We start from the raw sequence: 15,862 nt of genomic DNA, 5'->3' as shown, positions 1-15,862 counted from the left end.
AAATGGGGCAATACCTATGTGGATACATGTTTTAGCGCCTCACAAATAGGCCTTTCATTAACAGGAATCTTTGCTGGAAATTTTATGAAAGGTTTCGTTGTTGTTGTTGTTGTTGTTGTTGTTGTTGCATAAACCATCTGGCTAACAACTACAGCTGCTGTTTGGTTTAATAGCTAGTCAATTTAAAGACGGCAGCAAGAAAGAAAAGAAAAGAAAAAGAAAAAGAAAACAGAAACGTCACTCAGTTTAATGTTACGACAATTATGCTCCCCACAGTATTTCAGGCACCCAGTCGTGGAATGCTTCAAAGTCAATATATTATTTGGAAAATAACATATGAACTGTGAGGCATTTGTGGTTGTTTGAGGGTGTTCTTCATTGCCCAAATTTGCTCTCTTTGCATATTCTGGTGGGGAGGGGCTGGCAAACCTTTCAAGAGCCAACCAAGGAAGTTGTTTAAAGTTTGACAGAAAGCACCAGGATTCAGTATTTAGTTGCTTCGCCAATAAATCCTGACACAGTCTAAACATGTCTCTGGAATGTGTGGGGAGTCACATTCCGCCTCGTCATGGGCAACGTGAATTGTATGTCAGCTGCTGTGTCACTTCATTTTAAAAGCAACATGCCAAGAGTGCAACGTCCGGATGAAACGTGAACTGTCGTGTCCTTTGATGCATTGTGCTTCGTCCTAAATGGCATCAGAACCAACGGAGTGAATCCATACCACTGACAAGATAGTTATCTGCAAATAGCCCGTGACTCTTGGTTAGTCCCTTCCCTAGTTTGCTCAGCGGTACTGATTTGGACTGCTTTTCGTTCCTGATTAAGGTTGGGCAAAATGCATGTTTTCTTTAGAATAGGAATGAGGAACCTATTTCAAAGGCCGCTTTGCATTCTGGGCAGCTTTCTGAGGGCCACATACTAATGATGGGCATAGCAACAAATGTAAATTTTACTTTAGTACAGCAGTTTGGGGACGTGGGTGGCGCTGTGGGTTAAACCACAGAGCCTAGGTCGGCGGTTCGAATCCCTGCCACGGGGTGAGCTCCCATTGCTCGGTCCCTGCTCCTGCCCACCTAGCAGTTCGAAAGCACGTCAAAGTGCAAGTAGATAAATAGGTAGCACTCCGGTGGGAAGGTAAATGGTATTTCCATGTGCTGCTCTGGTTCGCCAGAAGCAGCTTAGTCCTGCTGACCTGTACACCGTACACTGGCTCCCTTGGCCAATAAAGCAAGATGAGCGCCACAACCCCAGAGTCAGTAACAACTGGACCTAATGGTCAGGGGTCCCTTTACCTTTACCTTACAGCAGTTTCTATTCTCTCACAGACACCCCTCTCTTTTCCTCGATCCAAGCAAGCAAAGAGGTATTGTTATCACAGTTCAAAGAAGCATTCTAACCAGGCAAAAACATGAAAAGTTGTAGAGCAACGCCCGGGTGTGGCATGACTAGGGAGGTTCAGGGAGAGTCATGGCTCCTATGGGCATAAGGTTCCTTATCCCTGCTTTAGAAATTTAAGAATTAGTTTTATTTATTAGTTAGGGAGCAAGCCCCACTCAGTGCAGCAGGATTAGCTAATGAGTGAACGTGCGTAGGATCGAACTGTACCTCCTCCATCAAAATTAACTTTGGTTGCGTCACGCTCCAGCTTTTTTGCTTTACCAAACAGTTGTTGAGCAATATGGCGTCAGTTGTCAGCTGGCAAGAAGCCCCAGGGAGATCAGAGGGAGTTGTGTCCAAGTAAATAGTTTTTAGGATTGCTGTGTAAAGCACTCAGTTTCAGTAGGAACTCAAAGTGTTGCATGTTTTAGAAAGCAAGCAGTGCTATCACTTCATAGCACATTAAATGCCATCTTGCATTTCACTTTTACCAAACACTCAGTTGAGTTTAACACTCAGATTTAGAAGGTGCTGGTGGCTACTTTGTTGAGGATAAAGGCACACATCTGCTTTTGAATGAGAACTGAGCTCACATGCTTAAATCTCCATGCAATATACTGAAACCGTATCTCTTTAGTCTTTAATCTGGGCTAATGCAGGTGGGTACTTTTAGTTGTAAAGTTTTATTTGGAAACAAACAAACAAAAAAACCTCCCTCTCCATTGCTTCTGCACATATATAAAACAATAATTCTCTAACCATTTAATGAGCAGCACTTTCACTTCAATTAAAAATCAGTGGTAAAATACATCTGGTTTGCTCAAGCTCTGCTTTAGGAAGATCTAATCAATTTGCAAAGAAAATCCACCATGGCTGGTACTTAACAGACAAGATCTGCCGTGATGCTGTGGTAAGAAAACTAGTGTACTAAAATGCAGTACAGACATCGCTCTGCCGTACACTGCAGCTGTAATGGTATCTATTCATATGATAAGCTCAGTTCATGGGGGATTGCAGACTTGGGGTCCAGTTCCTCATGACTTCATGTAACCCAGCCTGTGCTGGAAACCTCAGCTACTGGAAATCTCAGGAGGGGACAGTGCTGTTGCTCTCAGGTCCTGCCTATCCTTTCCCCAAAGGCATATTGTTGGCCACTGTGAGAACAAGATGCTAGACTAGACAATACGAAAATGGATATACAGTCATGCTTCAAAATTCGCATTTATTTGTTTTATAAATGCGAATTTTGAAGCATGACTGTATATATATATTTATTATAGGTTAAGATGTTGAGTAAGGATAAATGATAGAGGGTAAGGATTTGCTGAACTAAATATCTGAACTGGAATACAAAAAGGGAGGTGTGAGGAGGTCAAGAAACTAGTGAATGAAGTATAAGATATGAAAATACTAAATTGTTTCCTGTTTTGTTTTTTGGTGTTTTTTCTTCTTTTTTTCTATTCTGTTAACTGTTTTTTACTGTGTACTTCTATATGTTTTGTATTTTTTCATTTTTGGTAGCTTTTTTTGGTTTTTGTATTTTATGTTTAAATTGTGAAGCTTTTGATTGTTTATGAAACTTTAATAAATATTATTATAAAAAAACAAAAAACAAAATTCGCATTTATTTGAATTTTGTGATGCCGTTCTCCAACCATTCGTTGTTTGCAAAAATGCATGTTAGGTAAAAGGATGCAAAACAATGAATATATTAGTGCATATAACATACGGAAATGCATTATATTGCAAAAGGTGTGCACTAGTCAAAACTGCATACAAGAAGGTCTTTACCAGATAAATTGAAATGTTGAAGAATTTTCAAGTGGGTTTTTTTAAAGTCACAAATTGCTGCAGAAATGTAGAGAGCAGAATTTAAGACTGGAAAAAGTAAAAGTAAAAGAAACTGAAAGGGACAGGTCCTTCTACCCCTGCTTTGAAGGCAGGTTGTTCCACAGTCCGGCAGTTTATATAAACAGAAAGTTCTTTCTAATACTTCATCAAATTGATTTCCCCCGCCCTCATAATTTGAACCCACTGCTTCAAATCTCACCCTCTGAAGCAACAGAAAATAAACTTTCATTTTCAGTGGTACCTTGGTTTAAGAACAGCTTAGTTTATGAACAACTTGGATTAAGAATGCTGCAAACCTGGAAGTAGGTGTTTTGATTTGTGAACTTTTCCTTGGAAGCAGAACATGTTTCGCTTCCTGTTGAGTGTGTTCCATTTGTAAATCGAGTCCCCCGCTGCTATGGAAAAGAATGCTTTGGTTTAAGAACACTTTGGTTTAAGACCAGACTTCCGGAACGGATTAAGTTCGTAAACCAAGGTACCACTGTACATGACAGCCCTTCCAATTTGACTATTTTATTGCTTCTTAATTGTCAGTTTTGTGGGCCAAACACCCCCAATTCAGCACATGGTAAACTATGGAACTTGCTCTGCAGAAGACAGAGAGTTGAATGGCAAAGAAAGCTATCAATGGTGCTAGCAATGAAGTCTAGGCTGTCTCAGGCAGCTATGCTTCAGAATACCAGCTGCTATGAACTGCAGGAGGAGAGCGTGCTCATATGCTCAGGTCCTGCTAGCAAGTTTCCCATGGGCATTTGACTGGGGGCATTGTGAGAACATTGGCCTGGTCCAGCAGGCTGTCCTACCATCCTTCAACCTTTCCTTACAGGAATTGACCACTAGGCCCTTCACCTTCTCTGGATACATTCCAACCAATTGGTGAACACGTAGCTCTGTCCCTGGCTACGTAGTGGCAGCAAAGTGATGCACTCTCTCAATTTGCACATGCAACTACAGGTGGAGGTTTGTGCTCATAATGATTCCATCTGGGATTGCAAGATTCACCCACCTTGTGCTCAAAATCTGGGATTGCAAGATTCATACCCCAAGAGAATGTGGGTGCCTTGACAAATTGGATCAAAGTTGTTCACGGTGTGGCTTTGTCTATCATAGAAGCAACCAGTTTCCTCCATTAAAAGTCTGGTTAGGGGTTTGAACCTGGCAACCCTGCTTATATCACTTCAAAACAGAAGGGTGAGCTTAAATTTCCTAAAGGGCTCGATGGCTTGTTAATATTTGGAGGGGGGGCGGGAGGAGAGAGAGAAACATTCTGCACTTCCAGACTTTAGCAGGGCAGGTTGCTTAAACAATTTCTAAACAACTCAAAGGAAATTAGGGCAACTGCCTCAGTTCCTCCTTTTGCAATAACTCTGATGACAGACAATAAAGCTCCCCCAGATGTCATCCTGAATGGTACAGTGCACATTCATCTTACATATTTGTCTCCAGGACAGGTGGTAATAAATTTCTACTTCCTGGGTTTAATTTTGATGGCCTTAGACAGGCAGACAGGCATTTATTTCACCATGAATTCCTTTTGTCAGCAGTTCCAATTATTAGCTCTCTCCCCTCCCCTCCCAGTTTTACTAGAGCTAAGCATTAGTTCAACTCTGGCCATTGGTCCCCATAAAGGGCAGTTTCCTACGTTTCCCAAATCAGAGACCATAATTTTGAGCCTTGCCACGCAGAGGTGATATGAAATCTTCCCCCAGCTGCCCCAGAAGAGCTTTGTGTAAATTACACGGTGGGGGAAAGCAACACAACACAACACAGCGGATCAGATTGGGAGACCTCGCTGAGATAAGTTAGGCGGAAAATTTGGCTGATGTTGCAGCCGCAGCTAAAATTCACAGAAGTACCGGGAAGTGAATGACATTGTGACTGCCCATGCAGTCTTGGCTAATTATAATTAATCCACACCGAGGGAACCCCAAGCCAGCATATCACAGCAGCAATTTCAGACTTTGGGTGCGCTTTAATGTTGGTGTGACAATTGGAATTAAAAATGTCTTTCATGATTAAAGTGTTAAATATTTACAAGGGGGAAGTTTCATTACTTGATGGCCGATGCCAGTATAAAGGCATGAATAAGGCTGAGGGTTTTTCCCCGCATTTACAGTGACCAAAATGATAAATATCAACTTATGGAACCACCTGCAATAGACAAGGCTCGATTTAGGGGTAGGCAACGTGGTGTACAAGGCTAGGGTGGAGACACCTACTTAGATGTAACAAATAGCACATGCAGTTCATCTTTGATTGTAAAACTGGCACCCCTGATGTAGACCCCTGATCTACTATGAAACTAATGAAGCTTAAGCTTCAGGGGCCCTAATCCTGGAGGGGCCCCAGTAGCACATTTAGTCCACATTGTCCAAAGGTTTTGGGCCAATTTGAGCCGCAAGAATCAAATTGATTTTTTTATTGTATATTCTCTCCCCATGGCTATATTTCACTTTTAGAAAGAAACATGGGAGGTCGAATAGTGGAGCTCCTAGCATCACATTTAGTAGTTTGGGCCTGAGTCCCCATACGATCTTTCTCAGCGGGTGAATATAAATGATATAGCAAAATTGCTTTCAAGATACATCCCTGAAGATTTTTGCAGGTAAAGCGCCATAGCTCAGTTATAGAGCATCTGCTTTGCAGGTGAGAAGGTCTCAGGTTCAGTCCCCAGCATCTCCAGATAGGATTGGAAGAAAACCTTGTATGAAATCCTGGAGAGATGCTGCCAACCAGTGTGGACAATGCTGAGGGACCAATGGTCTGGTTTAGTTTAAGGCAGCTTCCTGTGTTCCTATGCAGGACAAAGCAGTTTGGTGAAGAGAGGAGTAAATATTGCTCGAGATAATAATAATAATAATAATAATAATAATAATAATAATAATAATAATAATAATTTATTTATACCCCGCCCATCTGGCTGAGTTTCCCCAGCCACTCCGGATGGCTCCCAATCAAGTATTAAAAACAATACAGAGTTAAATATTAAAAACTTCCCTGAACAGGGCTGCCTTCAGATGTCTTTTAAAGATAGGATAGCTACTTATTTCCTTCACATCTGAAGGGAGGGTGTTCCACAGGGTGGGCGCCACTACCGAGAAGGCCCTCTGTCTGGTTCCCAGGAAGAAGGGCTCTTGTGAAGTAAACTAAAAATAAGATACTTTATTTTCTCTCTTTTTAAATTATGGAAAGTATATTGTCCTCATTCATTAACTCTGAACTTGAAAAGCAATACCCATCTTTCCCAGGCTTCTCCTTGAAAGAAAGACGCCTTCTTCCTTGTCTAATGTAATATAGAAATGCATAACATAAAAGTGTAGACCTGAAGCAGTATAGCTGATCAAATACCACACCAGGGCCATTAGAATGAAAGTAAGTTGTTTATTAAAAAAAAAGGAGCTTTTTTTAGCTTAAAGTTTTACAGTTTAACCCTACGTCACTTCACCCCAATAAATTGCCGAAACTTTTGCACTGTGAAAGCTCTCGGGCTGCATTAATGGCTTTGTTTTGCAAATTAATTTAGATATTAAAAAATTATATTTTCAACTGAAATTGCCGTTACTCAGATTAAATATTAACCAAAAGCTGTCTTCTGCTTAAATAGAATTTAGCCTTTGAAGTGTTTTTATTAATCTCTTCTGATGTAGGTGCTTGAAATTCTATGAAAGTGCTGTTGCTCCCAGTTCCGTGCATCACTTACTGTAATTTATTTTCAGAACATAATTCTATTTATAAATGAAAATCCTATTAAAAGAAGACAAGAAAAATTAGTCCTCGACTTTGCATTGGTAGAGTAGAAACAAAATGAGCGGCCTAACCTGAAGTGACATTTACAAATTACCTGTTAATTTAAACTGGGTTGAAGGATGACAGAGTTTAGTCAGACTGACAGGAAGTACCGAAGGACTGACAGTGGGGCCTGCAGTGGTCATAGAGCTCCTGTGGTGAGCACATTTATCTATGTTCTCAGAATTATTTTCTTTTTAAAAAAGCTTTCTGTAGAGTAAATAATATATTTGTAAAAATATTTACTCCTAGAAACCAGGTTTTCAAAGAGCTGTGATCTCTCTTCCCCAGTTGCCGTGAGATTATTATTGTTGTTGTTTAGCATGGCTTCTTAATATTGGTCATGTGGCTAGACCTTATTAGTGCCTAAAGTGAAAATCACAGAATTGTGTTCTTTTTTGTGATACTGAAACATGAAGTGACAAGGCCTGTCTGTATCTCTGAAGAGCTTCGGGAGATCACTCTTTGCCCCAAGAAAAGATCCTTTGTTCTCTAAACATTCTTCCAACAGATGGGTTTTACAGACTGAGGCTACAGAAGTGCCAAAGACCTGCAAATGTAGCCATCACCCATCCCTTCTTACTGCCTGTAAATAGTTATGATGGCAATCAAAACAATGCTTGTGAAAATTGTGTCTTAGGCCTTCCATTTTTTTATTTTTTTTGAAATTTCAAGTTGTCAGAACTTTAATCATTCTTTCCCCAGCTATATGTCACACTTACAGTGGTTCCTTGGTTCCCGAATGGCTTAGTTGCTGAACAAATTTGCTCCCGAACGCCGCAAACCCAGAAGTGTTCCAGTTTGCGAACATTTTTCAGAAGTCAAACGTACAACGCTGCTTTCGCTTGAGTGCAGGGAGCTCCTGCAGCCAATTAGAAGCCATGCCTTGGTTTTTGAACTGTTTTGGGAATCAAACGGACTCCTGGAATCGATTAAGTTTGAGAACCAAGGTTCCACTGTATTAAAATGCCTGAATAATACATCCTACTCGAATATATTTTTTATTTCTGTCCTAGAACCCAAATTGTGCCTTGATCTACACATGCAACTTCCCCTTTCACTAAATGGAAGCAAAGTCATCTCAGCACCCCGCGCTGCTCGTTCTTTCGTTCCCAAATATCAGTGAAGTTTTCAAGTAAATAAGGAAAGCATCCTCCCATTTTATCAGATTCACGGACATTGTCTCACCTAAACACTTTTGCAATAGGCAGGGAGGTGGTGTGAATTTGGCAAAGATGTCCCTCCACCCGCCCACCCACCCACGCTGCATTCCCATTGGCCACCATTTGAGGAGTGAGGCCAGCATCACTGGCAAATGCAGAGCTCTCCTTCCTGCTGCCAAACGGGTGGGTGGAAGCAGCACTGGCAGGTTCCCCACTGCTGGCAGCAACAGAAAGCTCCAAAATGGGATTTTCCGAGAGGGAAGGGCTCAGCTAGTCCAGGATCAATTGGATCACAAATCGGGTCCAATTGCTGAGCCAGCTCCATGCCGGCACAATTTGCAACAGGGATGCAGACGTGGTGCTGACCCTGCCACCTCATCCAGAACTGCTGGACATCAAGGGCATTTAGGAATGCTCCCTTGTCCCTGAGCTCCAAAAAAAACCCAACTGTAATGTATATGTTGTGCAGTGCTATGAAAAAGGATTAAGGTTTGGAAGTGTTGCATACAGTTGGAAGGAGTTTTATAGCTGGGGGAAATGAGGAAACCATTGCTAATGGTGGAAGTGGGAGTTGAGAAACCACTTAGTTACAGGGGTTCCCTGGGTTGCAGTGATTTTCCAAATTATAAATGGGTAATTGCAGATACTACAGTGTTAAATCTGTTGCATAACAATTGCAAAGATCAAGCAATCTTGGGCATATATTTTAAGGTTGTGCTTTTCTGTTTGTTTGTTTGTTTGTTTGTTTGTTTGTTTGTTTGTTTGATGCCTTGCTTTCAACAAAGGTTTAGAATGTGTGGCCATAAAATTATTAGTTTGTGCTAATGTCCTATAAATATGATATGCTGTTGTCATATAAACTGTGAATGGGAATCAGGCTCAGAATGCACTGTGGTTTCAACATCTCTCTTCTCAGTACAGGAGATTATGGTGTTCCAAGGAGCACTGACTCTTAAAAAGTTAACATGGGGTTCTGTGGAGGCAGGCAGAGTAGTTTGCTACCAGGAGCAACTGGCAGTTGCAACAGAGTAATTGAAGGGAGAAGGATATAACCAGGCCTTAGCAGTAACTGTCAAGAGGAGATGGTGGAGGCAGGAGGCACTACAGCAATTTCTGTGCAAGTGTACGGTTGCTGATTGGCTAGCTGCCCTTACTGAGGTCAGCAGCCTGCATCAGCAGCAAGGGTAGTTAGCCAATCAGAATTACTTCTGTGCACTCTGCTGGCCTCTACTACTTACTCCTGACCAATACCAGCAGGGACAGGAATACACACTTCCATATTGGCCACAACTGCTGACTTGTGGGCATCTGGTTGGCTAGTGTAAGAAGCAGCATGCCGGACCACAAGGTCTTTTAGCCAGATGAACCTTCAGTGGGGTCTTTCTATGTTCTATCAACTCTGAGTGCTCACTGGAAGGACAGATCCTGAAGCTGAGGCTCAAATACTTTGGCCACCTCATGAGAAGAGAAGACTCTCTGGAAAAAAACTTCTGATGTTGGGAAAGATTGAGGGCACAAGGAGAAGGAGATGACAGAGGACGAGATGGTTGGGCATTGTTACAGAAGTAACCAACATGAATTTGATGAAACTCTCGGAGGCAGTGGAAGACAGGAGTGTCTGGCGTGCTCTGGTCCATGGGGTCAAGAAGAGTCGGACACGACTAACCAACTAAGCAGCAACAACAACAACAACGTGTCAGGAGCTGGTGCCAGGAGTAGGTCAGTAAGAAAACACCTGATGTCAGTGAAGTTAACTCTTCATTCAATAAACCAAAACAGTGCAGGCCTAGTGATCACAGCAACTCTTCCCAGTAGATCTTACCCCAATGAGACAGTTGTGGGGAATGAAAGTCCCCACTTTCCCACCACTCTCTATGTCTCCTTCCCAGGTTCTTTCCACAGCAGCCTAAAGCTCTGTCATTGCTCCATCCTCTTCATTACTCTGTGTGTTCTTGGAGACCAGCAGGGAGGGGACCTCATCTCTGTCTACTCCTGCCTCTCCTGCCTGCCTCTGCCTGCCTCTCCTGCCTCTGATTCTGGACTGCACTCTGCCCCAGCCTCTTCCCGCTCACTAAACCCTGTTGCTGCTTCAACTTCTGACACCTCCTCCTCCCAGTCTTCTCCCTCTGACCACTCATCATTGTACCACCACCAATCCCTTGTCAGTTTTGGTTTCACTCCGCTTATCATTTATTTGATATTAAGTTCAGCTCTCCAAATTCATTCATCACTTTGCAATTTAAAAAAAGTCCCAATCAGAATTTTAGTGTGACTTTCAGCTAATATACACATTTTTGTATACAATTTTCTGTAATATACACGTTTGCATTTTTATGTATGTATTTGTTTGCATTTTCATGTTTGTATTTATATGCATTTTTATGCACACTTTACCCTATTATTTACATTTTTGTACCCATTCCTTGGCTGGAGAAGCGAATTGCAAAATTCTGAGAAGTACAAATTTCAAAGGATACCTACATTTCAGTTTATGTATTCCTTTGTGTATTGCAATTTAGGTAGATGTGCATTTAAAAACAGACTGAACCAGATTTCTCCCCTATCTGTGTGTGTGTGTGTGTGAGAGAGAGAGAGAGAGTGAAGTATAATCCAAACTAGTCCCTTTTCTTATGCCACCTGCATTTGAACAAGAAACATTTCTTCCATTTCTCTTTCCTCTATGATGTTTCCACCATGGAATATACTTGTTTGAACATTGTTAGGGCTACATGAGCACTAAACAGCTCCTTTACTGTAAGACTGATATGCATGTCCTTACAGCAAGGACATATGATAATGGCCGGGATCAATGTCATTTTAACAATGCACAAAGGCCATGATGGAAGGCTATTTCTTCATTAAACAACAGGAGTATTGATTATTAAGTAGAAACACACTAGAATTGAAATACTTGCTTAGACCAAGAAATTATCAATAGGTAAGCAGACTACCCAAGTGCCAATTACATACAAAATTGGAAGCCAGGTGTTTGGGAACCAAATTAATTACTGAAAAATTCATTTAGTCCTCAGTATGAAAATTCAGTCAAGGGCTACCATTCTTTTCTCAGTCACAGTGCACATATGGTGCAAAGGGGAAATAAACAGAAGGTCCTTTGAATGCCAGAATGTTTCTGAGAATGTTATTGGGGGATTTTCAATATTTTCCACTAAATCCATCCCAAAGGTACACATAGATGAGGGGAAATGACATATTATGCTTAAGGTGTAAAGTAAATGCACATTTAGATCCTTCATTGTTACATTTGATAGCTGGCTGCAATAGCCGTATAAGTCATAAAAGCACATAGTTTTCTATACTTCTCCACTCTATGTAAACGGAATCATCTGTTACACAGTGATAGCTTTTTGCACAATTTGTGAGAGTAGCTCAGTTGGTAGAGCATGAGACTCTTAATCTGAGGGTTGTGGGTTTGAGCCCCACATTGGGCCAAATATTTCTGCATTGCAGCAAGTTGGACTAGATGACCCTTGTGGTCCCTTCTAACTCTACAATTCTTTGATTCTTTGTCAGGAAACCAAACTTAAGTTGCTTGTACTTCCTTATTACTAATCAAATTATGCTTAATTTAATGGGTTCCTTTAAGTCATGGGTGTGGAACAAGGGCCCTGAAGGTATTCTGTTGAACTACAACTCCCATCAACCCCTGGCAGCATGGCCAATAGTCAGGGATGATGGGGACTTCAATCCAATATCTGGAGGGCTACAGACCTCCCAACCCTGCTTGAAATGTTGTGCTTTCATTAGTAAAAGGCAAAAGGTTTATACAATCTGAAGAGAAACCAGGGAATTCTCTTGAGAATTACGGGATCAGAGTTACCTAAACAATACAGAAATTTATTTATGCATGCAACTACTGCTATAAGAATGATATTTGCCCCCCAAATGGAAAGAAGACGTAGTGGAAAGAAGAAAGGTTACAGAAATCTATGCAGAAATGGAGAAACTTACTGGAAGAATAAGAAATCAAGACAACAGAGTTTTTATCAAGGAATGGAAATTGTTTATTGAATATTTACAAACAAACTATAAACAAATTAAGACGTTAGCAGGATTACTGTAAAAACTTGCAGTTTCTAAAACGTATCTGAAATAGACGAAGAAAAGAATATATAGAGTTAATTGGGATATGCAAAAGAGGGGAAAGGGTATATTCATTGAACCACTGAAAGAAGGGGAGGGAAGTCGAAGTTTGATATGTGATAACTGTTTTAATTTCATTGTTGAAATGTTTATTTGTTATAAATGAAAATTATAAATGAACTTTATTTTTTTAATGAAATGTGTTTTCTTTTTTAAAAAATGATATTTATTAAGGTTTCAAAGAAAAGAATTACATGAATTAAAAAAAGAAGAAAAAGAAAGACAAAAGAAAAAATAAAAGAAAAAATACAAAATACAAAAAAGGTAAAAAAAACTTAAAAAAAATACATCAGTCTTTCCATACCTTACATTCATTTCCTTGTTTCCCTGACCTCCTCACACCTCCCTTTTTTGTATTCCAATTCAGTTAGTTAATTCAGCAATTTCTTTCCCTCTTTGTTTTTATCTTAGTCCTTTAACCTAATATATTATAACTTTGAATTCTCACCTGTTAACAATCCATTTTTACATACACCTTTATAGCATTGCTGCTTAAACCACTTAACTTCATTCTGACATCATTCTAACATTCATTAATTTTGCAATATTTCTGTAGATAGTCTTTAAATTTCTTCCAATCTTCTTCCACTGACTCTTCTCCCTGGTCTAGGATTCTGCCAGTCATTTCCGCCAATTCCATGTAGTCCATCACCTTCATCTGCCATTCTTCCAGAGTGGGTAGATCTTGTGTCTTCCAATACTTTGCAATAAGTATTCTTGCTGCTGTTGTGGCATACATAAAAAAGTTCTGCCCTTCTTTGGCACCATGCCCAGGAGAAAGGCCTCTGGTTTCTTCAGAAAGGTATATTTAAATACCCTTTTCATTTCATTATAAATCATCTCCCAGAAAGTCTTAATCCTTGGGCACATCCACCAAAGGTGAAAGAGTGTACCTTCAGTTTCTTTACAATGAAATGTGTTTTCATACATACCATGGCATTGTGTCAAATATTTTTATTTCTTTCATTTGGCTGTCTACACTCCATCTTTATATGGCCAGGTAAGTTGTGACCAGGATGTTTTTAGCCAGAACTCAGTTCCGACACCTCTCAGGTGGGCATCATTGCCAATCTATGAGAATGAGGGACGTGTTCATGGTGAGTTCTGGCACCTCTCTGCAGTGTGGTAAACAGAAAGACCAGCATTCACTCTTGTGGGAGGAGATATGTCTGTTATAGCATAGTAGCTGGACTGAGACTAGAAGGACGTCAAGTGCAGAACAGTCTTAAGCAGGAAGAGTTAGGTGCTAAAATGATACAAGGATCATATTAGTTACCCAGGGCACATTTCCCTAGTCTTCATCACTCTCCACCATGGCAATGTTCTGTGCCTATCAAGTAATCTACTGTCAGAAATTTCCCACCAAACAGTAGCCCTGTTCACATAGTGAATCAGGGGTAGAACTTTACTCCCTGAGGTCACATCCCCATGCCAGCTCCACCCTCAGTCCATAAGGGCACCACAGGATGTGTGGATACCCATGAAGCCATCAGGTTGCAACATCAGGAGTGGGCCCACCTTGCTGAAACTAAGCAGATATGTGCCTGGTCATTGCCTGGATGAATGACTGATGTGGAACCACAGGTATTAATTCTGAATTTTAAATTGTAGTAACCCACCCTGTTGGCCACCTCATGAGAAGAGAAGAGAAGACTCCCTGGAAAAGACCCTGATGTTGGGAAAGATGGAGGGCACAAGGAGAAGGGGACGTCAGAGGACGAGATGGTTGGACAATGTTCTCGAAGCTACCAGCATGAGTTTGACCAAACTCTGGGAGGCAGTGGAAGACAGGAGTGTCTGGCATGCTCTGGTCCATGGGGTCACAAAGAGTCGGACACGACTAAACATCAACAACAACAACCCACCCTGGCACCTGCTGGTAAAGGGAGGTAATAAAAAGCAGGAACGGAATAGGAATAGCCACCTTGGGTTGTGTGATGGAAGCAAGGTGGGACATAAATGTAAAAGGGTGTGTGTGGATAAAATCATAGTCTCCATTCCTGATTCACCACATGAGTTCCATACATATGAGCTGTGTCACGACTATGACAGTTTCCAGATTCTGTAGAAGTCGCCGTCTTTCTCCGTTCAGCATCTTTCTCTCTAGTACTTTCAGTCTGAGATTTAGCTTGCTCTTCGCATTAGTGCAATCATTAGCAGAAGGACAGCAAGATGGGGCTGCAGTGAGATGTAAGACACGAAAAATAAATGTGTGACAAATCATAGTGACATGATGCTGATGGTTGTTTCTGATGTAGAGAAATTAAACATCTGAATAGAGAGCACGCAGCTGCGGGGTGATCCTCTCATTGAGGGTGGGCAAAGGAATACTTTGTGTTGTGAAGCTTGAGTAGCAAAGCATGTGGTGGGGAAGAACTTCTCTACAAACACTGGTTTAGTTCTGCTGCTTACTCAGGTAGGGATGAGGCGGGGAGGTAAGAAGGTTGAGACCCAGTGCCCTTACTTTTCAACACCAAACTACAAAAAACAGTCAATCATTTGGCAACTTCAGGTCCCACCAGTAGTGCAGCGCAACCTCCTAGCCTTGCATCCTAAGGCAATCCTGTTACATTTAAGAACATCAAATAAAGGGACAGTAACTGCCCTCTGGCAGTCTAAGCAGCCTTGGGTGATGTCTTTAGTGATGGCACATAGTCTGAAAGCAGTTGATTTCTTGCATTCACCTCGGGATCAATTTAGGCTTCGACTCAAACTCCCCGAGACTCCGTCACGGATCCTAACAGGGTCCATTTTGCATCATACCACAACTACCACAACCGTGTCTTATGCAAGTCCACCACACTATCAACTCTCAGGAACTTCCTGGACACGTGGTTTTAATGGGAACATTCAGCTTTTGCAGCATTGCACCTATTCTTTAACCACTGAAAGGCTAGAAGTTTGCAGACTCATACAATGAGTTCCAGGAAGTCAAAACTAGAAGGAAAGAGAAATATAGAAGTATTCATTTATTCATTAGAATCTGTGAGACTTTCAGAGATGAAGTATGGCCAAAATACACAATCCTTTAGGGGCTCTTCTTTCGCTTGCTTGGGAAAATTCTGGGAAGACGTGTGGTCATAATTTTGCAATAATATCCCATTTAAATAAATGGGATGCAATTTTGTTTCTTTGTTTTGAAGAAACAAAGAAGTTTGTGACTTCTGCTTCTTTAACAGGCTTAGAAAGCATTTCTGCATTAGTGAAGAAGATGTCAAAGGCTTGGCTTTGCTTTGTTCCCAGGTGGAGATAAGGTTGTATGTTCCCCCTTGTTTCTTCTCCTCCAGTGCTGCAACCAATCTCCATCCTCCCTTGTCCTCTGTTTTGTATATGTGGTTTAGAAGGTGGTGTTAGGCCAAGACTTGTCTTGAAGGGACCAAGTGGCTTCTGAAGCACCTTTCCTAAACCAAGGGTAATGTGCCCCTCCTAGAAAGCAGTAGCCATGCCGCAGTTCTGAAATGCATTGCACATGGGGCTTCCTTTGAATACTATTCAGAAACTGCATTTGGCTCCAAATA

The sequence above is a fragment of the Podarcis vaucheri genome (assembly GCF_965113315.1).
Source record: "Podarcis vaucheri genome assembly, chromosome: 6".
Classification (NCBI taxonomy): Eukaryota; Metazoa; Chordata; class Lepidosauria; order Squamata; family Lacertidae; genus Podarcis; species Podarcis vaucheri.
This window is presented reverse-complemented; position numbering follows the sequence as displayed.